This window comes from Euleptes europaea, chromosome 11 (assembly GCF_029931775.1).
Source record: "Euleptes europaea isolate rEulEur1 chromosome 11, rEulEur1.hap1, whole genome shotgun sequence".
In the NCBI taxonomy this organism is placed as follows: Eukaryota; Metazoa; Chordata; class Lepidosauria; order Squamata; family Sphaerodactylidae; genus Euleptes; species Euleptes europaea.
The window spans coordinates 29,500,253-29,509,409 of NC_079322.1; the positions used below are offsets into that span (position 1 = coordinate 29,500,253).

The 9,157-nt window shown below is 43.2% G+C and overlaps 1 protein-coding gene across 1 annotated transcript in view; it reads right to left on the reverse strand.

Moving 5' to 3' along the window:
• DNAJC13 (DnaJ heat shock protein family (Hsp40) member C13) overlaps positions 1-4,696 on the reverse strand; it is a 66,452-nt gene extending 61,756 nt beyond the window's left edge. The window contains exon 1 of the mRNA XM_056857229.1: positions 4,595-4,696. The gene's annotated coding sequence lies outside the window, so the exon portion shown is untranslated. The remainder of the gene's footprint in view (positions 1-4,594) is intronic.
• Between the last annotated feature and the right edge of the window lie 4,461 nt (positions 4,697-9,157).

Consider the following 9,157-nt stretch of genomic DNA (forward strand, 5'->3'; position numbering starts at 1 on the left):
AGTCTCAATGAGAAAGGAAGACTATAAACATAAATAAACAGTATGGTTTACTTATTGTAGTAATCATGCATAATTGCAATTTAAAAAAAATTAAAATTAATGGAATGTTAAGCAATGGAAAAGAGGATAATCCTTTTGGTATTTCATTTGTAATATTGGATGGATAGCTGTTCTTGGTGAATACTACTCTAAAACGTCCATTATAATGTAATTTCTACATAGTATCTCATCCTGTGAAGTTTGGAAAATATTATAAATGATATAATGGAAAAGATGTAAAACAAAGCACACATATTCACATATGCGGTTGTGGAGTCCACAAATTTAATTACTGAAATGGTGGATTTGGCAGTAATGAGGAAAACAACAAATGTTAGATTTTAGAATTCATACAGACTGTATGCAGCAAGAATGGTGTTCATTAATGTGTTTTGGAAAAAATTTGGGACATGCACATATTCGAAGTATAATGATGCAGAAATAATATCTGGTTATAATAATGATATAATTCATTTTTGTAATTTATTTTTTTCCAGTTGCAAGTACATTAAAATCATGAATGGCAATTTACCACTGAGAATATTTTTATCAGAATCCATCAAGCAATACCAACCCATCAACTACACAGAAGAACAATAAGCTATTAATCAAAACCGTCTGGCCACAAGAAAACCATGACATGACTTATATTGGGGCTGGGGGGGGGGAACTGAAACAAAAACCAAAGCTGTAGATCAACAGAGTTCATAGGAAAAGAGGAAGAAAACTGTATTTCTTGTAACAGTTAACAACCACCTTGGTGTACCAAGCAGTCACATACAATTGTTATTCTTTTCTATTCTGACATTGTATTCACCAGGCAGTTTGGGGCAATTCTATAATAATGGAGCTAACCTATTCATTTATGCTCCAATTCGTGAAATTTTGTAGTTCACAGCAGCCACAGACAAACTGCAGTTGTTGCATTCAAGTTTAAATGCTAGAACTTAATGCCAGAACTCCACCACAACTTTTTTTCCAGTGAGACCACAGAAGAATAAACCAACAGGAATCGTGTAGCACCAGGGATTGATAGATTTATTGCAGCATATTCTTTGAGGACCCTCAAAACTCCTTTATGATTTTCTATAACCGTCTAGCACAACTTCCCCGCTAAAAGAGGCAGTTTCTTTCTTACACTTATGGAAATATGAAGATAGTCAATATTTAGTTCCATTATGTGAACTGCACTTCTACCCTACCCAAGTCCATCCTGTTAAAAGTTTCCAGGTGAAAAACTGTAATGTAACTCTTTCAAAATAAAGCCTGAATTCATCTCAATCTTTCATTAGATGTGAGCCCTCTTTGCTCCAAGGCATAATTTTCTTTGCCACAAACCTGAAGTGATACAGTGTTCAGTTAGTATGTGACCGGTTAATCAATATGTAGATGCACGTTTGCCAGTTATGAAATGAGAAATATATAAAGAGAGAAAATGTAATGAGCATAATCAAGGGAAAATGGGTTTTTAACAGTATTTAAGAATAACTTGTCCTACATGCCTATTTCCCCAACAAGACATGGAAGAATCAAACTTTTAATAATTGGTTTATGTAATGTCCATATTGTACCAGTAGGCAAGAGCAAGTGACCGAGAGCAACCTTATTGAAACAAAAACCAAGAAAGTTCAATTTATTCATTATTATGGAAGGCATGATGGTTTCAGGTAAGATTATCAAGAACAAAGCTGCAAGGAGGACAACAGAAAAGGGTTCAGTTCAGGAAAAGGAAGATCAGAAGGGTAAAAACAGAAGGGTGGCAATGAAAGCTTTGAAAAAAATGATGAATGCTTTCAGCGTTTGGTAAACAAATGAAATTCTTGTTATTGATAACATACAGCATTTGCATCTTTAAATTAAAAACAAAAATTGCAGTTGAGAGATAACCAACAGAAATCTAAAATGACTTCCATACATTATTCCCTCAGCTCAATTTTATTTACACATTTGTTGTACGGAAACATTACAAAACCTGGGACATCAACAATGCTTCCAAGATCCTAAAACTTCAGTAACCCCAAACTTTCCACAGATATAAGCAAGAAAAACATGGTTAAATGTTAATATTCATATCTGATGCATCCATCTTCTATCAAAATCAACACTACCATGATAGCCTCAAGACAGAGCTTACATGTGACACAGAAGGAAGCATTGGCTTTTCTATTTCCTGTGTCCAGAACTTACAATATTGTTAGTTAGCATATAAAATGTACTCTCAAAGGATAACAAGCCTGAATTTCCATCCATAACCTTATGTGTAGAATTATAAACCATTGCCAATCCCATGTCTACCATACTCATTTCTACAAATGATGCATCAATTTCCCATCTCCACCATAAAATTTAGCAATGGGGAGAGTTTTTTTTTTAAAGACACACAAGCTACAGTACAAATAGAAGTTATAAGGGCAGAAAAGGCAGAACACTTCTAGGTGTTAATCATTAAGCAATGGTATATGGGGGGAAATTTACTTAGGTTCGCCTCTGTGAAGAAACTCAATTTAACTTATGCACAAGACCAACTCAATTTAACTTATGCACAAGACCAAGACAATCTAGAATTACTTTTGCGCTGAGGAGATTGTACAATGAAGACCAAAGGCAGCCACGTCCATTAACATCTTGTTTAAAAATCTATTATATATTGATTGTTCTTTTTCCCACTCTGGCTCTCAACATGGGAACAGCAGCTATTAAGAAGATTCTCCTTGTAAGAGCCACTTTGCCATGCACAAGTGTAAGTGCTACTTTCCAGAACACAAACTAATTTATGTTCTACTTTGAGGTGAATCATATCAAATATCACTTCCCCATAAGACAGTAAGTTTCTTTGCCCAAGATCTCAAACACTGTTTGATCCACAAAGAACCATCTTCTAGAACTGAAGATACTTTTATCAATAACAGCATCTTGAAACTCAGGAGTTAACATGTAAAGTTTTCATCCATCACAGTGAAAGTGGAACAGCACAATTCAGCCCCTCCTAGTACACCTCTCAGGTAAAATCCAGATGCTGGAAAATAAGAGGCTTAAACCAACTGGAACAGTTAATCATTTATGTGAACATTACTAAAGCCTCTTTCCAACGTTGCATGAGGCATATGAGTTAGTATGCTACAAAGAAGAGTTGGTTTTGATATGCCGACTTTCTCTACCACTTAAGAGACTCAAACCAGCTTACAATCACTTTCCCCTCCCCACAACAGACACCCTGTGAGATAGGTGAGGCTGAGAGTTGTGACTGGCCCAAGGTCACCCAGCTGGCTTCATGCATAGGAGTGGGGAAACAAATCCAGTTCACTAGATTAGCCTCTGCTGCTCATGTGGAGGAGCGGGGAATCAAACCCAGTTCTCCAGATCAGAGTCCACCGCTCCAAACCACTACACCAGGTTAAGAACATAGGAGTGGTCCAAACATAAGACATACCTTGATGGATTGGACCCATGATCCATCTAGTCCAGCACCCTCTCACACAGTCACCAGTTGTCCTGAAGGGGCAACAAACTAGGCACAGAGGCCAAGGCTTCCCCCAACGTTGTTTCCTAGCATGGGCGTTCACTGGTTGCCTGCCTTTGGATATAAAGGCTCCACTTCGTTATCATGGCTAACAGAATTGGCAGACCTATCCTCAATTAGTTTGTCTAACTTCCTTTCAAAGCAAATGTGGTATAATGGTGAGAGTGTTGGATTAGGGTCTGGGAGACCCAAGTTTGAATCCCCACTCGCTGGAAATTCGCTGGGTGACCTCACATCAGTGACATCCTCTTAGCCTAACCTACCTCACAGGGTTGTTGTAAGGATAACATGGACAATAACATAGGCCGCTTTGGAGCCCCACTGAGGAGAAAGACAGGATATAAATGAAGTAAAAATAAGTTCTATGCTAGTGGCCATCACTTCATCCAGTGGCAAAGAAACCTCAGTGTAATTAGTCGCTCTGCGTACAGAGGTACTTCCTGCCTGCATTCCAGAGCAAGTGTCCGGTGGATATCAAAGCAACCAAGAGCAGAGTCACCCAAAGTTAGGTGTATCTGAAGAAGCGAGCTGTGGCTCACGAAAGCTCACACCCTACCAGAAAATATTTTTGTTAGTCTTGAAGGTGCTACTGGACTCTTGCCCTTTTCTACTACTGCAGACAGACTAACACGGCGACCCACTGGGAATCACCCAAAGTTGTACTCAACACACCGATATCTGTGTGCAAGTCGACGAACATGCAATTTTTCAAAAAGAACTTTGAACCAAATCATAAACAAGTGTATGTTCCACTATTCCTTCGGGGATGGGAAAAAAAAAAAAAGGACTAGGGCTTTTTGCAAGATAAAACTGCACCCTCTGGCTATGAAAACAGACCTGAGGGAGGGAGGGGAAAATGCTCGCGGGAAGTGGCTTTCGTAGTAGGGATGGACCGTGACTCAGTGGGCGAAGGGTCCCTTCCATGAGGATAAAGGGGCTTCCCCATCCCTCTCCGTTCCCCGACCCACCCCCGCGGCTAGCCAATCCGGGGGAGGGGCCTTCCTCAGCCCCTCCTGAGCAACCCCACCTATTTACCTGGCCGGGGAGCGGCGCTGCCCAGTCTCCCCGAGCCTTGCCCTGCAAAGGGGCCGCCACGAGCCAGCAGCCTCAGAGCTGCTCCTCTCCCCGCCGAGGCCGAGCGGGGTTCTCTTTTTTTTGCCTCTCCCCGGCTGAGCGCCAGCCGCTACCCACTCCACTCTCCTGCCTCCCCTCAGAGCCTGGCGCTGGAGGCCGCCATCTTCGCTCGGGCAGGGAAGCCGCCCTCCCCGCGCACGCGCCGCCTCCGCTCCAGCCAGTCACGGGACGAGCCCGGCGGGTTGGTCCCGCCCCCCTCTCGCCGCCGCCCGGAGTTCGGTTGCTCTCACCTCGCTTCCCCCTGCGAAGGAGACGCAGACATGCGCAGACCGGGCGCCAGAGGAAGGCAAAGTCGGGAGGGGGAGGGGCGGGGAACGCCCACGCTTGGGAGGGGGAGGGGGGAGGGGGGAGGGAGTAAAGGGTGGCACGGAGAAGCACTGGGCAAAAGGAAAGGGTGTGTGGAAGCAGAGGGAGAAATGAATGGCCTGTGCCATTTTAGACTGCTGCGGGGTTGCATGTTTGCCACAGTCCTCTATGGAAGAATCATAGAGTTGGAAGGGATCACCAGGGTCATCTAGTCCAACCCCCTGCACAATGCAGGAAATTCACTACTGCCTCCCCCCCACACACACCCCCAGTGACCCCTACTCCCAGAAGATGGCCAAGATGCCTTCCCTCTCATCATCTGCCTAAGGTTATAGAAGAAAAGGGCCAGAGTCCAGTAGCACCTTAAAGACTAACAAAAATATTTTCTGGCAGGGTATGAGCTTTCGTGAGCCACAGCTCACTTCTTCAGAAAGCTCATACCCTGACAGAAAATATTTTTGTTAGTCTTTAAGGTGCTACTGGACTCTTGCTCTTTTCTACTGCTGCAGACAGACTAACATGGCTACCCACTGGGAATTATTTTAAGATTATAGAATCATTATAGAATTATAGAATGATTATATAGATTATAGAATGATTATAGAATCAGCATTGCTGACAGATGGCCATCTAATCTCTTCTTAAAAACCTCCAGGGAAGGAGAGCTCACCGCCTCCCGAGGAAGCGTGTTCCACCGAGGAACCGCTCTGTTAGAAAATTCTTCCTAATGTCTAGACGGAAGACTCTTTAGCTAGAAAACTAGCTCCACAGGGAATTGGCTGAACACATGAAGCTGTCTTATACTACATCAGACCCTTGGTCCATCAAAGTCAGTATCGTCTACTCAGACCGGCAGCGGCTCTCCAGGGTGTCAGGCAGAGGTCTTTCACATCAGCTAGTCCCTTGAACTGGAGATGCCGGGGATTGAACCTGGGACCTTCTGCGTGCCAAGCAGATTCTCTGCCACTGAGCCACAGCCCCACCCGGTTGGATGACAGCCTTCATTTTAAGGTGCCAGTTGTTGCCCAAAAGAAATAACTAGCAGGGAGCATTAAAGTATTCCTATCTGCGACTGCAAACCACTCTTACGGGGTTGCCAATTCTGGCTTGGGAGATTCCTGGAGATTTGGGGCTAATGCCGGGGGAGGACTGCGTTTGAGGAGGGGAGGGAGTTCGGGGAGGATGGGATGGGATGGAATCCGCCCTCCTGAACTGCCATTTTTTCCCAGGGAACCGATTTGTGGAATCTGGAGATCAGTTGTAATACCAGCAAGACTCCAAGCTCTACCTGGAGGGTGGTGATTCTACACTCTTTTCACCTCAGCGTGCTGTCTACTCAATCCATTGTAGGCTTTTCCTGGTGTCTATGTGCTACAGCACTGGGAATATGTGGACTCTGGACTGGTGCTGTATCAAAATATAATTCTACTGCATATCATAAAGATTTAGCATGGCCTTCACCCCAGCAATCTACTTTGTTACATGCAGGAGTATTTTTTTTTTGGCAAGGGGAAAGATAATTTTTAAAAAAGCAAAGCTCAGTTTGAAGGGTTTTGCTTTATTTATCATGTTATATATTACTGTGTATTTTGTATCTCTCCAGGCCTCCCTGAAAACGGCTATGAATGTGGGTGAAGCTGATGTCTGAACGTAAAAATTCAGAATTGATATGAATGTGCAACCTGCTTTCATTGCAATATCTCAGTCTCCAAATTGGATTCCCATATATATTTTTTGCACCTTTCATTCTCTCCTTAAAATATGAGCAGGGTCAAACAGCTGTGCATACTTAAAAAAAAGGAACATTGTGTTCTGAACACGCAGACCAGCTTTCATTGTGAGCTGTCACTGCTCATGAGAAACAGCATATTGTGCTGTGTTACCTGTCTTTTGCTGAGCTGAGAGAGGGTTTAAAGCGGCCAGGGACACAGAAGTGTTCACACCTGCTTGCACTGATACAATATATTTTGGCATTCTCCTTGCTTTGAGCAGGAATTCAAACCTGAAATGTTGATAGGCTTGCCAGGTCCCTCTTCACCATGGGTGGGTTTTTAGGGGCGGAGCCTGAGGAGGGCGGGGTTTGGGAAGGGAGGGACCTCAATGCCATAGAGTCCAATTGCCAAAGCGGCCATTTTCTCCAGGTAAACAGTTGTAATAGCAGGAGATCTCCAGCTAGTACCTGGAGGTTGGCAAACCTAAATGTTGAACTGCATCCTGAGCATTCATGACAAATTTCCCACCTTCATCTCAGGTTTTAAGGGTGTTAACATTAAAAGCAAACACGGCTGAGTTAAACCAAAGCCTTCAGTTTCTTTTGCTAATGATCCTCTCACACATACACACAAACAAACCTACAGTCTGAAGTCATGCAGTTCAGAATTCTCTCACCTCAATATTCTTCCTTGTGGTGTGTAATACGCAGAACCACTTTATTGTGGAGTGGGTGGTTAAATGACCTCGCCCCCACGGTTACATTTACAATTTTAGGAAAGAGCTGCTTAACTTATACTCTGTCTACGCTGAAAGGCAAATCTAATGTACCCTTCCCAGGTGCGGGGTGTGGGGGGGACTTAGCTCCTTTTGAAAGGTAAAGGTAGTCCCCTGTGCAAGCACCAGGTCATTACTGACCCATGTTTACGAGGTCTTTCTAGCTTCTTTTTATTCTGCGCGGCTACAGAATGGCAAGTCACATTCAGGGGTGAGGCCTGAAAATCTGGATTTCCGGCAGGCTGGAAAATACAGACTTTAACTGTTTAGTACAAAATGGTGATTGTGCATAGTGCATTCTCCTGGTATGAGAGATGGGGTTGCCAGAAAAGTTATACCTGGAACAGGCAATAAAAGGCAGAGTGGTGTAGTGATTAGAGTGTCAAACTAAGATCTGGGAGACCCAAGTTCGAACCCCCACTAACATGGAAGGTTGCTGGGTGACTTTGGGCTAGTCGCACGCTGCCCTCACAGAGTTTTTGTGAGGTGGAAAGGCAGAACAGTGTAAACCACTTGGGATCCCTGCTGGAGAGAAAGGTCTAGTGTAAAGGAAGTAAATAAATCTGTGTCATTAATAGGTATAAATTCCAGTATCTTATCCAGTGACCTCTATTAGGGATTCAATGTGAGTTCCATTTCTGTCAGGGTAGTTAAAGAGTTAACTTGTTTATATCAACAATTTAGATAGTCTCAAGGTGATGATGAAATGTAAGATGTAAGTATTCTATTGGCTAGGGAATCACCATTGCAAACGTGCAGACAGGCATGGAGTCACAATTGTTTGTTACCCTGTTCCTTTGTTAAAGGTGTGAAACTTTGGGGCAGGATGCGTTAGTTACTTTTGAATCTCACAGAAGCAAGATGCCTGTTCTTAGCTCTCCTGAGCTGGGACACAGACAAAAGGGGTTTAAGCCTTAGCACCTGCTAGCATTCCTAGCAAGATTTATAGGGAACTAGATAGAAAGATTGTTATTTGTTTTTACTCCATGTAACCCTCCCTATTTTTAGGAAAGTAAAGGATTTTTGTTCGACTAAGAGAAAAGTCTTTGACTCTGTTTTATTGTGTACTTGACCTGATTCTCTCTAACCACAATCACGATCCATTGGGCCTCGATTAAACTCTACAACCTCACCTCAGTGTCTTGTTGTTCTTACTGTGCATGTAGAGAGAGGAAATGGGTGTGATTTCATTGTTCTCTATGCTCAGGCAATAGCAGCAAGTCCATCCAAAAGTCATCAAAAATGGTGGCAGTTGCAGCCCAGCAGGGGGGGCTCCGTGACCCACCTGGATTGAAGAGTGCTGAAATGGTGGGCTGTACTGTTTTTGTTTGTTTGTTTGTTTGCTTTCCTGGCATAACTTAGTTCCTGTCTTCTTTTTCTTCTGGCTCAGTTTCAAGCACCTCTGCTATGCAGTCAGCAGGTCAGGAGCTGCTGTCTGGATAAATCTTCAATGATATTTCCAAGAATTTCAATGCTCATGCTGTTTCTTTCTTTCTTACTCATAAACATTCTCCGTTGTTATGATGAGTAATCTGCCATTACTTGCCCAGTGACTGCTTTAGCAGCATGAGAGTGGGCAGTTTACCACTTGGGCTTTGACAATTAACAGACACCATTATTTGTTACAGACAGAGGCCACACACAGTCCCGACGGTCCTTTAGAAATAGGTG